The 21,438-nt window shown below is 46.9% G+C and overlaps 1 pseudogene; it reads right to left on the minus strand.

Moving 5' to 3' along the window:
* Positions 1 to 8,320: 8,320 nt before the first annotated feature.
* Positions 8,321 to 9,871, minus strand: LOC143775072 (uncharacterized; annotated as a pseudogene).
* Positions 9,872 to 21,438: the final 11,567 nt, after the last annotated feature.

Here is a 21,438-nt window from a genome sequence, read left to right on the forward strand (position 1 = left end):
TTCAGCATAGGACTGAAACAGGAGTCAGGGTCAGGCCTGGCGGCCCAGACAAGCACACCATCAGTGTAAATTCTGGGAGAGGGACAGACAGGGTTTTCCCTAGTCTGAGGGATATTGCAGGGGCCCGGGTAATCAGCTGTAGTCTACCCAGCACCCGCGTGACATTATAATCGGCCAAAATAAATTTTGGATGCCATGGATCCCATGACTTCCATAACCCACCAGTTGGAGGCGCTGTCCTTACAGGTCACTGAGTTGAAGGGGGCAGTTCAGCAACAGGGTCTGGTAGTATCTAATGTGCAAGCTGAAAATGCAGGTAGAGTTGCTGAGCCAAAGATTCCTTTACCTGAGAGGTTTGCTGGGGAACGCAGTAAATTTGTTGTTTTTCGTGAAGCTTGCAAATTATATATTCGTATGCGCCCGGTTTCCTCAGGTAATGAGGCTCAGCGTGTGGGCCTGGTATTGTCATTACTGAACGGAGACCCCCAAGCATGGGCATTTTCATTACCATCTGATTCAGCTGCATTTAACTCAGTGGAGATTTTTTTTTCTGCTCTTGGGCTCATATATGATGATCCTGACAGATTGGCTCTAGCAGAATCTAAAATACACGCTCTCCGCCAGGGGGAGCGAATGGCGGAGGATTACTGTTCTGAATTTCGCCGCTGGGCGGTGGACACACAATGGAATGACCCGGCGCTGCGGAGTCAGTTTGTACATGGGGTTTCGGGAAGGGTTAAACAAGCCCTCCTGATGTATGAGACTCCTGCTTCTCTAGAGTCTGCCATGAGTCTTGTTGTCAGCATTGATCGCCGTTTGCGTCAGGGGGTGCAAGAGACGCCGCTTACAGAGGAGGGCGTAGGTGCACGTGAGGTGCACCTACGCAGGGGTGTCACATCATCGAGCCCCCTCATTCAGGAAGCAGGGAGCTTGTTTTTGCTGTGGTAAAAAAGGGCATTATGTTAATGCTTGTCCTCTGTTTTCTAAGAAAAGCGCAACGGCGGAAAACTACTAAGCTCAGAGGGTGTGGAGGAGGCCAATCTGAGCTTATGCATATCCTCCATGGTGGTCTCTCAATGTATGCTTCCTGCCAGAGTTATGGTCGCTGGCAGAGAGCTGCTAATCACTGTTTTTGTGGATAGTGGGTCGGCCACTAATCTCATTGATGAGGAGTTTGCGCGCACGGCCGGGTTCACGGTCGAAAAACTGCCTCATCCTATCCAGGTGGTCACCATCAATGCTACTCCACTCCCACAGGGGGAGATTACTGAGTTTGTGGCTGAGGTTAAACTCCACATTGGGGTCCTACATTCTGAGCAAGTTACATGTAGGGTGCTCAGTAATCTTCCTGCATAAATGGTTCTGGGTTTTCCATGGTTGTCTGTGCACAACCCGGTGATTGACTGGAAGACTCAGGACATAATTCAGTGGAGCGGATTCTGCCAGGAGAATTGCCTGGCCACATGTGTGTCCGCTGTGACTCCTAGCATTCCTGAGTCACTGCTGGATTTCGCAGATATGTTCTCTGAGAAGGGTTGCTCAGAATTGCCACCACATCGACCCTATGACTGTACTATTAGGTTTAAACCAGGGGCCAAATTGCCGAAAGCTAGGATGTTTAACATCTCTGGTCCTGAGAGGCAAGCTTTAAAAGATTACATTGCTGAGAGTTTGAGCAAAGGGCACATCAGGCCTTCGTCCTCATCGGTGGCAGTGGGGTTCTTCTTCGTTAAGAAGAAAGATGGCGGACTACGCCCGTGTCTGGATTTCAGGGAGTTAAACCAGATTACGGTTCGTGATCCATACCCTATGCCACTGATACCTGATTTGTTCAACCAGGTGGCTGGTGCTAAGTGGTTTTCCAAGCTTGACCTCAGGGGGGCGTACAACCTCATAAGAGTCCGTCAAGGTGATGAGTGGAAGACGGCTTTTAATACTCCTGAGGGTCATTTTGAAAATTTGGTGATGCCATTTGGGTTGACAAACGCGCCTGCTGTATTTCAACATTTCATAAATGATGTGTTCTCGCATGTACTGGGGAAATTCGTTATTGTGTACCTAGATGACATTCTTATTTATTCATGTAACCGTGATACTCATTTAGAGCATGTGAGGCAGGTATTACAGCTACTCAGAGAAAATAAGCTCTATGCAAAACTGGAGAAATGTGTTATTCCGGTTCAGGAGTTGCCTTTCTTGGGTTATATTGTGTCTGCTTCAGGGTTTAAAATGGACGCCGCTAAGGTACAAGCGGTGCTGCATTGGGAACGGCCTGATAACCTAAAAGCACTCCAGCGGTTCCTTGGATTTTCTAATTATTATAGAACATTTATCAAAGCTTTTTCTACCATTGCTAAACCGCTTACTGACATGACGAAAAAGGGTACCAATTTCTCCGCCTGGCCTGAGGCTGCTGTGCGCGCATTCGAATTTCTGAAGAACAGTTTTGCTTCGGCCCCCATTCTGGTGCAACCAGACGTATCAAAATTGTTTACCGTGGAAGTTAATGAGTCTGAGGTTGGAGTGGGGGCGGTGCTGTCACAAGGCTCATCCTTGGGCGAGTTGCGTCCATGTGCCTACTTTCCCAAGAAGCTGTCGCCTGCCGAACGTAACTACGATATCGGCAACAGGGAGTTGTTGGCTATCAAATTGGCTTTTGAGGAATGGCGACACTTCTTGGAGGGGTCGGTCCACCAGGTTACAGTTATCACCGACTATAAAAATCTGCTTTATTTAGAGTCAGCCAAGCGTCTGTCCCCCAGGCAGGCTCGCTGGGCATTGTTTTTCACGCGTTTCAACTTTTTTGTTACGTACCGACCGGGGTCTAAGAACACTAAGGCAGATGCTTTATCTAGGTGTTTTCCGGGGGGAGAACCTCGGGAAGATCCGGTACCCATCCTCCAAAAGGGTGTAGTGGTCTCGGCTCTCACGACAGAGGTTGAGGCTGAGATTGCCGAGGCTCAGGAGGAAGTACCACCAGAGCTTCCCATTAACAAATCATTTGTACCGCTCCATCTTCGCCTAAAGGTGTTGGGTGAGCATCATAATACTGTTCTGGCTGGCCATCCAGGGGTTAAGGGTACCTTGGAGTTGGTGTCACGTCATTTTGGTGGCCCAAAATCCGACAGGACGTGGTCTCGTACGTATCAGCATGTACCACGTGTGCTAGGGCTAAGACGCCCCGCTCCCGTCCTGCTGGCTCATTACATCCTCTAGGGGTTCCCAGTAGGCCATGGACGGAGATCTCCATCGATTTTATTAGAGACCTGCCCTCCTCAGCTGGGAACACGGTCATCTTGGTGGTTGTTGATCGGTTCTCAAAGATGTCGCACTTTGTGTCCTTGCCTTCGTTGCCTAACACGAAGACTCTGGCTCAGGTTTTTGTGCAGGAGGTGGTCAGACTTCACGGGGTCCCGTCTGACATAGTGTCGTATAGGGGTACTCAGTTTGTGGCAAAGTTTTGGAAAGCATTTTGCTCACGGCTGGGGTTCAAGTTGTCGCATTCTTCGGCATTTCATCCTCAGTCAAATGGTCAGACCGAGCGTATGAACCAGAATTTGGAGCAGTACTTACGCTGCTTTGTCTCTGATAACCAGGAGGAGTGTTCGACGTTCCTTCCTTTGGCTGAGTTTGCCATCAATAATCACCGCCAGGAATCGTCTGGGGAGTCCCCGTTCTTTTGTGTTTACGGGTACCATCCTCAATTTTGTACTCTGCGTCAGGGTGGCCCTGCTGGCGTTCCGGAGGAGGACCACCTAGGAGCACAACTCTCAGCCATTTGGAGGAGAGTGAAACAGCGCTTGCTGAGCGTGGGTGCAAGGTAGAAACGTGTGGCTGACAGTAGACGTGTGCCAGGTCCGGACCTGAGTGTGGGTGACTGGGTGTGGTTGCCACAAAAAACAAAACTCAAAGTACCATCCCTGAAATTGGGTCCAAGGTTTATTGGTCCATTTAGGGTCGTCGCCATCATTAACCCGGTAGCCTACCGATTGGAGCTTCCTACTGTATATAAAATACACAACGTGTTTCACAGATCTCTTTTAAAGAAGGTGGTGGGTTCCGTGGACGTGGCGCCGATGTCACCTCCAGTCTTGGTGGATGGCAATTTGGAGTTTGAAGTCTCCAAGGTGGTTGACTCTCGTATTGTGCGCCGCGCATTACAGTACCTGGTACACTGGCGTGGTTATGGGCCGGAGGAGAGGTCTTGGGTACCAGCCTCGGACATACATGCGGACCGGCTGGTCAGTATGTTTCACCGCCGCCATCCGGACAAGCCGGGTCCTATAAGTCGTGAGGGCCCTGGGGTCCCTCGTAGAAGGCGGGGTACTGTCATGTCGGATGCTATTCACACTAGGGCGTCTGACAGACAGCGGTAATTCCACATTTGTCCACTATACGCTCAGTGGCGCCAGCTAGACTTTATCCAGATATTCCGGGGTTAATGTAGCTGGTAATCGGGTTGGAGGCTGGGTCATGCCCGTGGCCTTTAACCCCTTCGTGACATGCGCCGTACTAGTACTGCGCTGCCGGCACTGCATTTGTGCCAGCAGCAGTACTAGTACGGCGCACCGATCACCGTGGTCTCGCGCTGAGCGCCGCGGTGATCGGGTGCGGGTGTCAGCTGTATATGACAGCTGACACCCCGCAGCAAAGCCCACGATTGGTGCTAGCGCCGATCGCGGGTATTTAACCCCTCTGATGCCGCTGTCAGTAGTGACAGCGGCATAGAGGGGGAACGCGCAGGGACGGGGGCTCCCTGTGCTCTCCCACCAGAGCAACGCGATGAGATTGCGTTGCTCCGGTGATCCGGAAGGAGTCCCCAGATCCAAGATGGCCGCGGAACTCCTTCCGGGTCATGAAATGACCTGGCTAGCCGGCGCCTGCTGAGAGCTGCTGAGAGCAGGCGCCGGAAAGCCACCTAAACTTCTCTGTCAGATCGTTGATCTGACAGAGTGCTATGCACACTGTCAGATCAACGATCTGATCTAATACAGTGATGTCCCACCCTGGGACAATAGTAAAAAGTAAAAAAAATAAATATAGAATGTATAAAAAAATTTAAAAAAATCCCCAAATAAAGGAAAAAAAAAACATTTCCCAGTAAATCCATTTATTTATGTAAATTAAAAGTACACATATTTGGTATCGCCGCGTCCGTAACGACCCGCTCTATAAAACTATCCTGCTAGTTAACCCCTTCAGTGAACACTGCAAAAAAAAAAACAAGACAAAAAACAACGCTTTATTATCATACAGGCGAACAAAAAGTGGAATAACACGCAATCAAAAAGATGGATATAAATAACCATGGTACCGCTGAAAATGACATCTTGTCCTGCAAAATAAAGCCGCCATACAGCATCATCAGCAGAAAAATAAAAAAGTTATAGCTCTCAGAATAAAGCGATGCAAAAACAATTATTTTTTTATATAAAATAGTTTTTATTGTGTAAAAGCGCCAAAACATAAAAAAATTATATAAGTGAGGTATCGCTGTAATCATACTGACCTGAAGAATAAAGCTGCTTTATCAATTTTACCACATGTGGAACGCTATAAACGCCCCCCCTAAAAGAATTTTAGGAATTGCTGGTTTTTGTTCATTCCCCCTCCCAAAAATCGGAATAAAAAGCGATAAAAAAATGTCATGTGCCAGAAAATGGTACCAATAAAAACGTCAACTCGTCCCGCAAAAAACAAGATCTCACATGACTCTGTGGGCAAAAATATGGATAAATGATAGCTCTCAAAATGTGGTGATGCAAAAACTATTTTTTCCAATCCAATAAAAAGCATCTTTTAGTGTGTGATGGCTGCCAATCATAAAAATCCGCCAAAAAAACGCTATAAATGTAAATCAAACCTCCCTTCATCACCCCCTTAGTTAGGGAAAAATAATAAAATTTAAAAAAATGTATTTATTTCCATTTTCCCATTAGGGCTAGGGTTAGGGTTAGGGCTAGGGTTAGGGTTGGGGTTAGGGCTAGGGTTAGGGTTGGGCTTAGGGCTAGGGTTAGGGCTAGGATTAGGGCTGGGGTTAGGGTTTCAGTTAGAATTGGGGGGTTTCCACTGTTTAGGCACATCAGGCGCTCTCCAAACGCGACATGGCGTCCGATCTCAATTCCAGCAAATTCTGCTTTGAACAAGTAAAACAGTGCTCCTTCCCTTCCAAGCTCTGCCGTGCGCCCAAACAGTGGTTCCCCCCATATACGGGGTATCAGCGTACTCAGCACAAATTGGACAACAACTTTTGTGGTCCAATTTCTCTTGTTACCCTTGGGAAAAAAATGTGGGGGCTAAAATATCATTTTCGTGGAAAAAAAAATATTTTTTATTTTCACGGCTCTGCGTTATAAACTGTAGTGAAACACTTGTTGGTTCAAAGTTCTCACAACACATCTAGATAAGTTCCTTGGGGGGTCTAGTTTCCAATATGGGGTCACTTGTGGGGGGTTTCTACTGTTTAGGTACATCAGGGACTCTGCAAATGGAACATGATGCCTGCAGACCAATCCATCTAAGTCTGCATTTCAAATGGCGCTCCTTCCCTTCCGAGCTCTGCCGTGCACCCAAACATTGGTTCCCCCCCCATATATGGGGTATCAGCGTACTCAGCACAAATTGAACAACAACTTTTGTGGTCCAATTTTTCCTGTTACCCTTGGGAAAAAAAATGTGGGGGCTAAAATATCATTTTCGTGGAAAAAAAATATTTTTTATTTTCACGGCGCTACATTCTAAACTCTAGTGAAACAATTGGGGGTTAAAAGTGGGTTTATCCCCATATATGAAGTATCAGCGTACTCAGCACAAATTGCAAAACAACTTTTGGGGTCCAATTTATCCTGTTACCCTTGGGAAAATAAAAAATTTGGGGCGAAAAGATCATTTTTTGTGAAAATTATTATGAAATTTTTTTATAAACTTCTGTGAAGCACTTGGAGGTTCAAAGTGCTCACCACACATCTAGATAAGTTCCTTAGGGGGTCTACTTTCCAAAATGGTGTCACTTGTGGGGATTTCCACTGTTTAGGCACGTCAGGGGCTCTCCAATCGCGACATGGGTTCCGATCTCAATTCCAGCAAATCTTGCATTGAAAAGTCAAATGGCACTCCTTCCCTTCCGACCTCTGCCATGTGCCCAAACATTGGTGTACCCCAACATGTGGGGTATCGGCGTACTCAGGACAAATTGTACAACGACTTTTGTGGTCCAATTTCTCCTGTTACCCTTGGTAAGATAAAACAAATTGGATCTGAAGTAAAGATTTTGTGAAAAAAAAGTTAAATGTTCAATTTTTTTTAAACATTCCAAAAATTCCTGTGAAGCACCTGAAGGGTTAATAAAATTTTTGAATGTGGTTTTGAGTACCTTGAGGGGTGCAGTTTTTAGAATGGTGTCAATTTTGGGTATTTTCTGTCATATAGACCCCTCAAAGTCACTTCAAGTGTGAGGTGGTCCGTAAAAAAAAATGGTTTTGCAAATTTTGTTGCAAAAATGAGAAATCGCTGGTGAACTTTTAACCCTTATAACTCCCTAACAAAAAAAATTATGTTTCCAAAATTGTGCTGATGTAAAGCAGACATGTGGGAAATGTTGTTTATTAACTATATTATGTGATATAACTCTCTAATTTAAGGGCATAAAAACGAAAAAATTGAAAATTGCTAAATTTTCATAATTTTTGACAAATTTCTGTTTTTTTCACAAATGAATGCAAGTCATATCGAAGAAGTTTTACCACTATCATAAAGTACAATATGTCACGAGAAAACAGTGGCAGAATCACCAGGATCCGTTGAAGCGTTTCAGAGTTATGACCTCATAAAGTGACAGTGGTCAGAATTGTAAAAATTGGCCCTGTCACTTAGGTGAAAACAGGCTTCGGGGTGAAGGGGTTAAATAGTCATTCTGGACTTTGGGCGTCGCTGATTATAGCTTGTGACTTGTGCCTGGTGATCTCGGTCTGGAGTGGTGGTCTAAAAGAAGAAATATCGTATCTGGTGGTGTATTATCCTTTGTCATATTTCTCCTTCCTATATTTGTATTTGTTTTGCCCTGTGCACATTATGGTGTTTTCCTGTGTGTCTGCGGCGTGGTGCGTTTTTAGTTTTCCCTGTCTGTGCTTTCTGTAGGGGTTGGTGTGTGGTTTTATCACTGGGAGGCGGGTGGAGGTTTCAGCATAGGACTGAAACAGGAGTCAGGGTCAGGCCTGGCGGCCCAGACAAGCACACCATCAGTGTAAATTCTGGGAGAGGGACAGACAAGGTTTTCCCTAGTCTGAGGGATATTGCAGGGGCCCGGGTAATCAGCTGTAGTCTACCCAGCACCCGCGTGACAAATAGCCTCTGATACTCCCATTTCCCTCAATCCTTTCCCTGCTCCCCAGTCCAGGTACACACGGGCCATGGGCACGGCAGGGCTGACCCTTCCAATCCCGGTTATAGACACAGTCTTTCCTGGAGTGATATCGGCAGGGGTTATCATGGCTGGACGCACCAGGGTCACCTCTGCTCCAGTGTCCCTGAGACCAATGGTGACTTTATTGCCAACAGTGACAGATTGACAGTTCTCATTAGCCCTCGCATCAGAGCCAACCACAAAGAGGACAGATGGTGGGGGCACAGATGGCTTTGTGGGTGTAGTTTGGCATTTCTCTTTATCAGGGCAGACAGCGCTAACATGTCCCACTGTGTTGCAGGAGAAGCAGCGGCGTGTATCGCCTAAAGAATGTCTATTCCCCGGGGCCCCATAGAAGGTGGGCTTGGACAGCACTGGTGATCGGCTGGCAGAGGGAGAAGAGTCCCCGTTTGGCTTACTTCCCCTGGAGCTGAATCCTGATGGCTTCCGCACCTCAGGCATCCTGTTAGCCACATAGCAGTCCGCAATCCTTGCAGCCTGATCCTCAGTTTTTGGCTCCCGATCACACACAAATTGTCGTACATTCATGGGGCACATGTGAAAATATTGATCCTTGACCATAACCATAAGATCCGTTAAGTCCTCAAAACTGTTAACAGAAAGTCTCCTGATCTATTGGTGGAACATGGTCCTCAAGATGCTCACAACATCCTCATAAGTGTCAGTTGATCCACGTTGGAGGTTCTGGAACTTTCTCTGATACACTTCTGGTGTTAGGTTGTATTTCTTGATCAGAGCCTCTTTTATGGCCTCATAGTTCCCATCTAGCTCTGGTGGGAGGCCAGCAAAAACTTCCAGGGCTTTGCCTCTCGACCCTGGGGTTAGATACTGTGCCCACTGTTCATGGGGTAGATGGTATTGCCTGCAGGTTTTTTCAAACCCCCGAAGGAAAGTATCTAAGTCCGTATCCTCCATCACAGGGAAGTTTTCCAAACGTTGTCTTCTCGGATTTATGTCCGGGAGGGGGTTAGCTAAGGACTGATACCCCCCTCTGTTTGAGCCATCTGAAGCTGGAAAGCTCTCTCCTCCCGGCATTCTGCAGCCTCTCTCTCAGCCTGGCATTCCGCAGCCTTTCTCTCAGTCTGGCGTTCCACAGCCTCTCTCTCGGCCAGGTCCCGGCGTTCTGCAGCAGCAGCCTGTTGGTGCTGTAGAATAAGCTGCATGCGCAGATTGGGATCACTTGTTCCCAGCCATTGTAAGTCCATTTGCAAAGTACAGTCCATAGGCTCCTCACCACTGGCATTTCCATCAGGTATCTCCGGTGCAAGAGCTGGCATTGCTGGGTCTCTCTGAGGTTGGCTCTCTCCTTGTTCCAGCACTTTGCTCTATGTCCTGCTCGACCAAGGCGCGTATCAGCAGCTCCCTGGATCTGTCGGCCGTCTCTATTCCTCTCTGCACACAGAGGTCGGTCAGAGCCTATTTGCTCTGCTTCTTGTACTGGGCTGCCATATCGATGAACAGCCTTTGCCAAATAAAAGATAGAAAAGAAAAACGGGGAGGGGAAACTGTTTGCAAGTATGTCTAAGTAAGCACAGAGTTGAACCTTGTAGAACTGGTGCACTCCTTGCAAGGATACCAATTCATTAGTACAGGGAATAATTGCTTAAACCATGCTCTAATGCTCTAATAGAAATAATTCTATCCCACCACTGCCACCAATTGTCACGGATCCCTACTTCGTGGTGTAACTAATTTGTCACGTGCCCGCTTTCAGCACGTGACTTGGGTTGTGCCTGCAAGGGTTAATCTATCTCCCCACTCTCCAGCATCCAACCTCTTGTCCTATGCTTTAATGGGAGCATAAATCACACATTGACCCAGGCCACACACCCGCTCATACACGCTGCCACCACTCACCGCTTACACGAGCTATGAGTCCCGGAAATATTAATACTAATAATGTCTACCACTCATAAGGCTCACACACCTTAGGCTATGGATTCTTTTAGAACATTCAAGGTTCAACTTGTTAAAGTTTTATACTTTAATACAAAAAAGGTTCAGTGCTTACAGTAAGAAAAAGTTATAAAAATATGATAATAAAAAGACATACAACTTATGCAAAACAGTATAAAATAACAGGAGAAAACTTACAGAAATCATCTAACTGGTAGTCTGCTTTCTGCTCCCTGAGGTGGGGGGGTAAATGGAGTTGGTGGAACACATCAGCGTTGGCTGCCCTCACATGTGAACACGTTTCTCTGTATACAGGTCTAATTTATAGCTTTGGTCTGGAGGTCAGGTTTCTAGACCAGCCCGTCAGGTTACTATCATAATAGCTTGGTTTTTGATTGGACCACGGCCGCGCCCCCTAATGAATATATTATTTTCTCTTGAGATCCTTTGTGTAAAAGCTCTCACAGAGATACTATCAGGCTGTAATTAACATCTCTCTTCCAAGAGCTAGGAGGTGTCAAATGTTACCTTTCTTCTTGGCTTCCAGCAGGACCCCTTGGTGAGATTTGAGACAGAAGTCTACTTGTCCCAGGAAAATACATATTAACACCTGGGTGCAACATGCAGCTTTACAAGACAGATGTTACATCATTGCCAGTGACACAATAAATCTATACATAGTCCACTGCACACACATATACTGTGTATATATATATATATATATATATATATATATATATATATATATACACACATATTTCACCACACTGATAAGCACTGACTCACGATGATGTACTGATGGTAAGCACAGATACATGGGAGACACATGTGCGGCGCCCCAGGGTCCTGGTCGTCGCAGTGGTATTGCTTTCCTCTCAGGGAGAGTGATGCTACGTTTGGAGGCAAAGAAGGATAACTGCATCCAGGTATCACAAACATGCAACACATTTCATACTCCAGACCACCAGGGGGAGCTTCTGCTCCTATTTATTATGTCACTCCCCATATATATATACATAACTGGTAGTCTGTAGGGAAAGTTAGTCAGTTCCTGACAGAGCTCCAGTCAGGAGTTCTGGAGGGAGTTCCAGACAGTAGTCTGAGGAGGACAGAAGGTTAAAGGAGCTGTGCATGCCCTCAGAGCTGCAGCTCCCAGAAAGAGACATTGAAAGACAGAATTGTAGTGCAGTGAGCGTGAAGGAAGTCGAAGCAAAGGAGAGTATACCAGAAGGGGACCAGCCCCGCTCAAGCTGTCTCCTTCTGAGGCGCAACATCCTGTGTTGTGAATTCTGCTCTTGGGCTCCCTCCGGTGGTTATAAGTGGTAGCGCTGCTGTCTCTGGATTACAGCATTCATCAGGTGTGTCCACTTTTTGCAATTCGGACTGGGCTATTTAGTCTTGCTTGACCCTTTAGTCAGTGCCAGTTGTCCATTGTTCCTGGAGGATTCACATCCCTGCCTGGTCTCTCCTGCTTTGCTGTTCATTTCAACAAAGATAAGTTCTGGCCTTGATTTTTGCAGTCCACATGCTGTGGGCCTTATTGTTCAGTTCTTTTCCATGTTTTTGTCTTGTCCAGCTTGGTCTGTATAAGGATTTGTTTAGCCAAGCTGGTATCTCTGGAGATGCAGATATACCCTCCATATCTTTAGTTAGATGTGGAGATTTTGTATTTTCTGTGGTGGATATTTTCTAGTGTTTTAATACTGACGCATATTTCTATGGATTTTATTTCGGATCTTCCGGTTTCCCAGAGGATGTCGGTTATCTGGGTGGTTTGTGACCGGTTTTCTAAGATGGTTCATTTGGTACCTTTGCCTAAATTGCCTTACTCTTCTGATTTGGTTCCGTTGTTTTTTCAGCATGTGGTTCGTTTGCATGGCATTCCGGAGAATATTGTGTCCGATAGAGGTTCCCAGTTTGTTTCTAGGTTTTGGCGGGCCTTTTGTGCTAGGCTGGGCATTGATTTGTTTTTTTCTTCCGCATTTCATCCTCAGACAAATGGTCAAACCGAGCGAACTAATCAGACTTTGGAAACTTATTTGAGATGCTTTGTATCTGCTTAACAGGATGATTGGGTGGCTTTCTTGCCATTGGCCGAGTTTGCCCTTAATAATCGGGCTAGTTCTGCTACCTTGCTTTCACCCTTCTTTTGTAACTCTGGTTTTCATCCTCGTTTTTCTTCAGGGCAGGTTGAGCCTTCTGATTGTCCTGGGGTGGACTCTGTGGTTGACAGGTTTCAGCAAATTTGGGCTCATGTTGTTGACAATTTGGTGTTGTCTCAGGAGGGGGCTCAGCGTTTTGCTAACCGTCGTCGGTGTGTTGGTTCCCGGCTTCAGGTTGGGGATTTGGTCTGGTTGCCTTCCCGTCATGTTCCTATGAAGATTTCTTCTCCTAAGTTCAAGCCTCGGTTTATTGGCCCTTATAGGATTTCTGAGATTATCAATCCAGTGTCTTTTCGTTTGGCCCTTCCAGCCTCTTTTTCCATCCATAATGTTTTTCATAGATCTTTGTTGCGGAAATATGTGGTGCCCGTTGTTCCCTCTGTTGATCCTCCTGTCCCGGTGTTGATTGATGGGAAGTTGGAGTATGTGGTTGAGAAGATTTTGGATTCTCGTTTTTCGAGGCGGAAGCTTCAGTATCTTGTCAAATGGAAGGGTTATGGCCAGGAGGATAATTCTTGGGTTGTTGCCTCCGATGTTCATGCTGAGGATTTGGTTCGTACCTTTCATTTGGCTCGTCCGGATCGGCCTGGGGGCTCTGGTGAAGGTTCGGTGACCCCTCCTCAAGGGGGGGTACTGTTGTGAATTCTGCTCTTGGGCTCCCTCCGGTGGTTATAAGTGGTAGCGCTGCTGTCTCTGGATCGCAGCATTCATCAGGTGTGTCCACTTTTTGCAATTCGGACTGGGCTATTTAGTCTTGCTTGACCCTTTAGTCAGTGCCAGTTGTCCATTGTTCCTGGAGGATTCACATCCCTGCCTGGTCTCTCCTGCTTTGCTGTTCATTTCAACAAAGATAAGTTCTGGCCTTGATTTTTGCAGTCCACATGCTGTGGGCCTTATTGTTCAGTTCTTTTCCATGTTTTTGTCTTGTCCAGCTTGGTCTGTATAAGGATTTTTTTAGCCAAGCTGGTATCTCTGGAGATGCAGATATACCCTCCATATCTTTAGTTAGATGTGGAGATTTTGTATTTTCTGTGGTGGATATTTTCTAGTGTTTTAATACTGACCGCATAGTACTCTGTCCTATCCTTTCTATTTAGCTAGAAGTGGCCTCCTTTGCAAAATTCTGATTTCAGTCTGTGTATGTTTTTTCCCTCTCCTCTCACAGTCAATATTTGTGGGGGGCTGTCTATCCTTTGGGGATTTTCTCTGAGGCAAGATAGTTTTCCCTTTTCTATCTCTAGGGGTAATTAGTCCTCCGGCTGTGTCGAGATGTCTAGGGAGTGATAGGTACATTCCACGGCTACTTCTAGTTGCGGTGTTAAGTTCAGGGTCTGCGGTCAGTACAGGTACCACCTTCTCCAGAGTACGTCTAATGCTGCTCCTAGGCCACCAGATCATAACAATCCTGGTAGCCGGAACACCGAGGGAGTAAGGACCTCTACGCCTTATTTCAGAGACCAGCAGGACAGCTAATTGCAGGTTACCTGTCCGCACCTACACCCAGGAGGCACGGTGACACCTACAGAGCCGGGTTATCTAAGAGACCCTATAAACAGGCTCAAGTCACCAGTCATATGGGTTTTGTCCTATCCTATATGGGGGACAGAGAGAGCGAAACATCGCATCTGTGAGACCCTTATGTGAAGCCATAGGCAGTAAGGGACTACACCACTGCAGCGCAAGGGAAGGCTACTGATTTCTACCTGGATAAAGGGACTCTGGACTTGCCTCCAAACTGGCCAGATTCTGCCTGCCCTGTGATCTGGTGCCCTGGACTGTGGATGCTGAAGTCTTCAGTAAAGGTAAAGAGACTGCAACCTTGTGTCCTCGTTCTTCTCTGCACCTCTCACCATACCACCATCTACACATCGGGAAGCCCTGGGGACATACTTCACCTGTGGGAAGATATACCATCTAGATGCCATAACATCACCCCAGCGGACCCCTTAAAGCAGCGTCGGTCACCCTGACCGAATACCACATGTGGCGTCACGAACATAAACCCCTATCCCTTTAAAAACTTTCCCCTTTTATGCGGACGTCCCCGGGTCACGGACCGGGTCAGCCACTGTGACATTCCCCTGTGAACCACAGGACCCGGTTCCGAGTATCCCACAGCCCTTGGGGGCGACTCAACTTGGCGTCACGAACAGGATCTACTAAACCCCGTAAATCGGGTCATGTGCGCCTAAAGACTGTGCCAGAACTGTGCCTAACCGTGATTTGTGCTAAAAGACTGTATCGCAAAAGACCGCTAAAATTGCCGCCAAAATCGCCGCCATTACAGCACCACGAGGAGTGCTGGAGAAGAAGGGCATGCCATTGTGGGTGGGCCCAGCAGAGTGGCGTGAAAAATATGCCCGACCCCTGCCAAGACTGTGATGTGAGGAAGGAGGAGGTGCTGAAAAGCAACATGGTGGAGGGAGGTGAGCGGACCCCGGAGCGTGGGATGAAGCATGAGGACTCTCCCAGTCAGGGCTGCAAGAACTGCACCCTTCACCGACAATGAATCCGGACCTCCTGCGGAAGGAAGAGGAAGAACGCACCTGTCAGCTCGTGCGCCAGGAGCTGGAAGCTGTGGCCGGGTGGAAGAAGACCTTCATCGGGAACCTCACCAGACGTCCGTCGGCAGCCTCGTCTGGTCCGGAGCAAGAAAGAAGTTCCGGCGCTCCGAAACCAGAAAACAAGGCCCTGCTGGAAAGGGAGATGCTGCAAACAGAGATGACAATGCCGCAGCACAAGGCCCTGCAACCGGTGTTCCAGACCCCAGCAAAGGTGGAGCAGACCGGCATCGGAGGGACCGCATCTGAAGCAGGTATGAGGAATGACCCTACCCGGTGACCAAACCCACTCCAGCGACTGCTACTGACCCCGCTCTAGTGACTGATCTTACTGCGGCCCCTGACTGTGCCACGCAGCCAGGCGACAAGTGACTGGTAGGCCCGCTCTCAGCATAAGCGAAAGTAAATGAGAAAAGTGATATGACTGTATATAGTTAAAAGTTGCAAGTTCTACAAATGACTGCTACCGTTTAAAAGTTCACAAACCCTACCAGGGTTTCTTCTTAAAGGGGTCCTCAGTTTTTAAGAGGATCCTAAGTTTTGCACAAGTTGCCATAATTAAAGACACTGGAGTCATGGACAGTGAATGGCTCACAAACTTTCCACTGTAAATAGTTTGCACCTTCTTAAAGGTGCTTTCTACTGGTTTTACAAAAGAAGATTTTAAAGTGACTGCTTCTAAAAATACTGCGTCGAATGTTGCTTGAAAGTGTTTTCCAGAGACCAAAAGAAAAACCTGATTGGCGCGGCAGGATTCCAGGTCTGGATACACGCCTTGTAGCCCACCCAAGGCCAACATTGAGGGTTAAGGACGGGTCCCTCGCATTGTTCCTGCTGTTTCTAAAGCTTTAATTGACTTGAATATTGAAGCGATTGATGCTTTGCACTACCTCGGTAAAAGAGACTCGAATATTGTTTAAACCCTTAAAGGGAATGGTTAATCGTTGCACTTTGAAAGAGTATATTAAAGAATTAATATAATAAATCGTAAAGGAAGCCGAAATTTAAATTTAGTTAGCATGGTGTCTGATAATGTTCTAGAAGTTAGAAGAATTGTATGTTTGCATAGCAGATAGTGATTTAATGTAATGAGCAAGACCGAATTAAAGATTATGTACTTTTGATGAGCTGAAGAAGATATCGTAAACCCGCGGGGGTTGGACGAAAACTTTGCACTTGAATAAAGATAGAATGTTTACCTTAGCACTTAAGAGATAGTATACCCGTAAGGGTCACCGTATTTCATAGTTAGTCAACTGTTGCAGTGTTCCATTATATTGTTCCTAGAAGTGGATCCACAATGTACATAGTTAATGCAACGTTCAAGTGTCCTCACCTCCCATAAAGGGAAGCTTAGCTACAGTATTAATTTGTTTTATAAGTTTATTGCATTTTAAAAATGTGTATGTCTTTTGCTAACCTGTAACTGCTGTTTTCTTTTCCCATCTTGGAGTACTGGATGGGTCCTGATCGTCGCAGTGGTATTGCTTTCCTCTTGGGGAGAGTGATGCTACATTTGGAGGCAAAGAAGGATAACTGCATCCAGGTATCACAAACATGCAACACATTGCACACTCCAGACCACCAGGGGGAGCTTCTGCTATTAGGTCACTTCCCATATATATATAACTAGTAGTCTGTAGGGAAAGTTAGTCAGTTCCTGACAGAGCTCCAGTCAGGAGTTCTGGAGGGAGTTCCAGGCAGTAGTCTGAGGAGGACAGAAAGTTAAAGGAGCTGTGCATGCCCTCAGAGCTGCAGCTCCCAGAAAGAGACATTGAAAGACAGAATTGTAGTGCAGCAAGCGTGAAGGAAGTCGAAGCAAAGGAGAGGATACCAGAAGGGGACCAGCCCCGCTCAAGCTGTCTCCTGAGGCACAACATCCTGGTAGATGGAACACCGAGGGAGGAATGACCTCTACGCCTTATTTCAGAGACCGGCAGGACAGCTAATTGCAGGTTACCTGTCCGCACCTACACCCAGGAGGCACGGTGACACCTACAGAGCCGGGTTATCTAAGAGACCCTATAAACAGGCTCAAGTCACCAGTCATACTGGTTTTGTCCTATCCTATATGGGGGACAGAGAGAGCGAAACATCGCATCTGTGAGACCCTTATGTGAAGCCATAGGCAGTAAGGGACTACACCACTGCAGCGCAAGGGAAGGCTACTGATTTCCACCTGGAAAAGGGGACTCTGGACTTGCCTCCAAACCGGCCGGATTCTGCCTGCCCTGTGATCTGGTGCCCTGGACTGTGGATGATGAAGTCTTCAGTAAAGGTAAAGAGACTGCAACCTTGTGTCCCCGTTCTTCTCTGCACCTCTCACCAGACCAGCGGACCCCTTAAAGCAGCGTTGGTCACGCTGACTGAATACCACAGGTGGCGTCACGAACATAAACTATCCCTTTAAAAACTTTCCCCTTTTATACGGACGTCCCAGGGCCACGGACCGGGTCAGCCACCGTGACATCCCCCTGTGAACCGCAGGACCCGGTACCAAGAATCCCACTGCCCTTGGGGGGCGATCCACATGGATGACACAGTGATGTGTTATGATTTTCCCAATGGCAGGGAAATCAAAAATAACAAACGGACTAGCTCTCGGGTGATGGAAACTAAAGTGACCGTGACCTGAACCTGACACAACACTGGAAGTAGCCGGGGAGTGTTTCCTACGATGCCCTAGACACCACGCGCCAGCCGGAGATCTAACTACCCCTATCAAAGGAATATACAGGCCTGCCTTACCTCCAGAGATGAACCCCAAAAGGAGATAGCAGGCCCCCACAAATATTGACGGTGAGTCAAGAGGAAAAGACATACGTAGGATGAACAGCAGATTTAGCACAGTGAGGTCCGCTTACTAGATAGCAGAAGTACAGGAAAGAGTTACTTCACGGTCAACTTCAAAACACTACTCAAAAACACCATCCTGAAATTACTTTAAAACTCCAGTGACAACTCATGCCACTGGAGTGGCAATTTCAGTCCACGAGAGCTTCCAGCTGCAGAGAGTCACATTGCAGATAGCTGGACAAAAAATAACATTAACTAGGAACAAAATTCAACTTAGCTGAACTGGAACTTGAGGCAGGAGAATGCAACAGAATGCTACTGATACATTGTTGGCCGGCATCGGACCAGCAGCCAAGCAGCCTTAAATAGGAAACTCCCCTAATGGGTGTCAACAGGTGATCAAGGATAGAAGAAGGCAAATAAGTGGCAATACCATAAAACACCACCGGGGGAGCCCACAAACAGAATTCACAACAGTACCCCCCCCTTAAGGAGGGGGCACCGAACCCTCACCAGAACCACCAGGGCGATCTGGATGAGCACTATGGAATGCACGAACCAAATCAGGAGCATGAACATCAGATGCTGTCACCCAAGAATTATCCTCCTGACCATAGCCTTTCCACTTAACCAGATACTGAAGTTTCCGTCTGGAAACACGGGAGTCCAAGATCTTTTCTACCACATACTCCAACTCACCCTCAACCAGCACAGGAGCAGGAGGATCAGCAGACGGAACAACCGGCACCTCATACCTCCGCAATAATGACCGATGAAAAACATTATGAATAGTAAAAGATGCTGGGAGGTCCAAACGAAAGGACACAGGATTGAGAACCTCCAGAATCCTATAAGGGCCGATAAACCGAGGCTTAAACTTAGGAGACGAGACCTTCATAGGAACAAATCGAGAAGACAACCAAACCAGGTCCCCAACACAAAGACGAGGACCGACACGCCGATGACGATTAGTGAACTGTTGAGTCTTCTCCTGGGACAACTTCAGATTGTCCACAACCTGTCCCCAAATCTGATGCATTCTATCAACCACAGCATCTACTCCAGGACAATCCGAAGATTCCAATTGACCGGACGAAAAGCGAGGGTGAAACCCTGAATTACAAAAAAATGGAGAAACCAAAGTGGCAGAACTGGCCCGATTGTTAAGGGCAAACTCTGCCAATGGCAAAAAATCAAGCCAATCGTCCTGATCAGCGGACACAAAACACCTCAAGTAAGTCTCCAAGGTCTGATTAGTACGCTCAGTCTGGCCATTAGTCTGAGGATGGAATGCAGACGAAAACGACAAGTCGATGCCCATCCTGGCACAGAACGCCCGCCAAAATCTAGACACAAACTGAGTACCCCTGTCAGAAACTATATTCTCAGGAATACCATGCAAACGCACAACATTCTGAAAAAATAGAGGGACCAGCTCAGAGGAGGAGGGCAATTTGGGCAAAGGTACCAAGTGAACCATCTTGGAAAAACGGTCACACACCACCCAGATGACGGACATCCTACGAGAAACAGGAAGGTCAGAAATAAAGTCCATAGAGATGTGCGTCCAAGGCCTCTTAGAAATAGGCAAGGGCAACAACAACCCGCTGGCCCGGGAACAGCAGGGCTTAGCCCGAGCACAAACATCACAAGACTGCACAAAAATACGTACATCTCGAGACAAGGAAGGCCACCAGAAGGACCTAGACACCAGATCCCTGGTGCCAAAAATTCCAGGATGACCTGCCAACGCGGAAGAGTGAACCTCCGAAATAACTCTACTGGTCCAGTCATCAGGGACAAACAGTCTACCAGGCGGACAGCGATCAGGCCTATCCACCTGAAACTCCTGCAAAGAGCGCCGCAGGTCTGGGGAGACAGCTGACAATATCACCCCATCCTTCAGGATGCCAGTAGGTTCGGAATCACCAGGCGAGTCAGGCTCAAAACTCCTAGAGAGGGCATCCGCCCTCACATTCTTAGACCCAGGCAGATATGAGACCACAAAGTTAAATCGAGAGAAAAACAACGACCAGCGCGCCTGTCTAGGATTCAGACGCCTGGCTGACTCAAGATAAATTAGATTTTTGTGGTCAGTCAAGACCACCACCTGGTGTCTAGCACCCTCAAGCCAATGACGCCACTCCTCAAATGCCCACTTCATGGCCAAGAGCTCCCGATTTCCAACATCATAATTTCGCTCAGCGGGCGAAAACTTTCGAGAGAAAAACGCACATGGTCTCATCACTGAGCAGTCAGGACCTTTCTGCGACAAAACTGCACCTGCTCCGATCTCGGAAGCATCTACTTCAACCTGGAACGGGAGCGAAACATCAGGCTGGCGCAACACAGGAGCAGAAGAAAAGCGGCGCTTAAGCTCCCGAAAGGCCTCCACAGCCGCAGAGGACCAATTAGCAACATCAGCACCCTTCTTGGTCAAATCAGTCAAAGGTTTAGCAATGGCAGAAAAACCCGCTATGAATCGGCGATAGAAATTAGCAAATCCCAAGAATTTCTGAAGACTCTTTAGAGAAGTAGGTTGTATCCAATCACAAATAGCCTGAACCTTAACAGGGTCCATCTCCATAGATGAAGGGGAAAAAATATATCCCAGAAAGGAAATTCTCTGAACCCCAAAAATACACTTTGAGCCCTTCACAAATAGAGAATTAGCTCGTAAAACCTGAAAAACTCTCCTGACCTGTTGAACATGAGATTCCCAGTCCTCCGAAAAAATCAAAATATCATCCAAATACACAATCATAAATTTATCCAGATATTCACGGAAAATATCGTGCATAAAGGACTGAAAAACGGAAGGGGCATTCGCGAGACCGAAAGGCATTACCAAATACTCAAAATGGCCTTCAGGCGTATTAAATGCGGTCTTCCACTCATCCCCCTGCTTAATCCGCACCAAATTATACGCACCACGTAGATCGATCTTAGTGAACCACTTCGCCCCCTTTATGCGAGCAAAAAGATCAGTCAGTAAAGGTAACGGGTACTGGTATTTAACAGTAATCTTATTCAGAAGTCGATAGTCGATACAAGGTCTCAATGAACCATCCTTTTTACCCACAAAGAAAAACCCTGCCCCCAATGGAGACAAAGAGGGGCGAATATGACCCTTTTCTAAAGATTCTCTGATATACTCCCGCATAGCAGTATGTTCAGGTACAGACAAATTAAACAAGCGACCCTTAGGAAATTTACTACCGGGAATCAACTCAATAGCGCAGTCACACTCTCTGTGAGGGGGGAGAGAATCAGTTTTAGGCTCCTGAAAGACATCATAAAAATCTGACAGAAATGCTGGGATCTCAGAGGGAGTAGATGAAGAAATGGGAACCAAAGGTGCATCCCCATGAATCCCCCGACATCCCCAGCTCAGCACAGACATTGATCTCCAGTCCAAGACTGGATTATGAATTTGTAACCATGGTAATCCAAGTACTAATACGTCATGTAGATTATATAACACAAGGAAACGAATAATCTCCTGATGGTCTGGGGAAAGATGCATAGTCACTTGTGTCCAATATTGTGGTTTATTGCTAGCCAAAGGTGTAGAATCAATAACCTTTAAGGGAATAGAAAC

This window comes from Ranitomeya variabilis, chromosome 5, assembly GCF_051348905.1.
Source record: "Ranitomeya variabilis isolate aRanVar5 chromosome 5, aRanVar5.hap1, whole genome shotgun sequence".
NCBI classification, from domain to species: Eukaryota; Metazoa; Chordata; class Amphibia; order Anura; family Dendrobatidae; genus Ranitomeya; species Ranitomeya variabilis.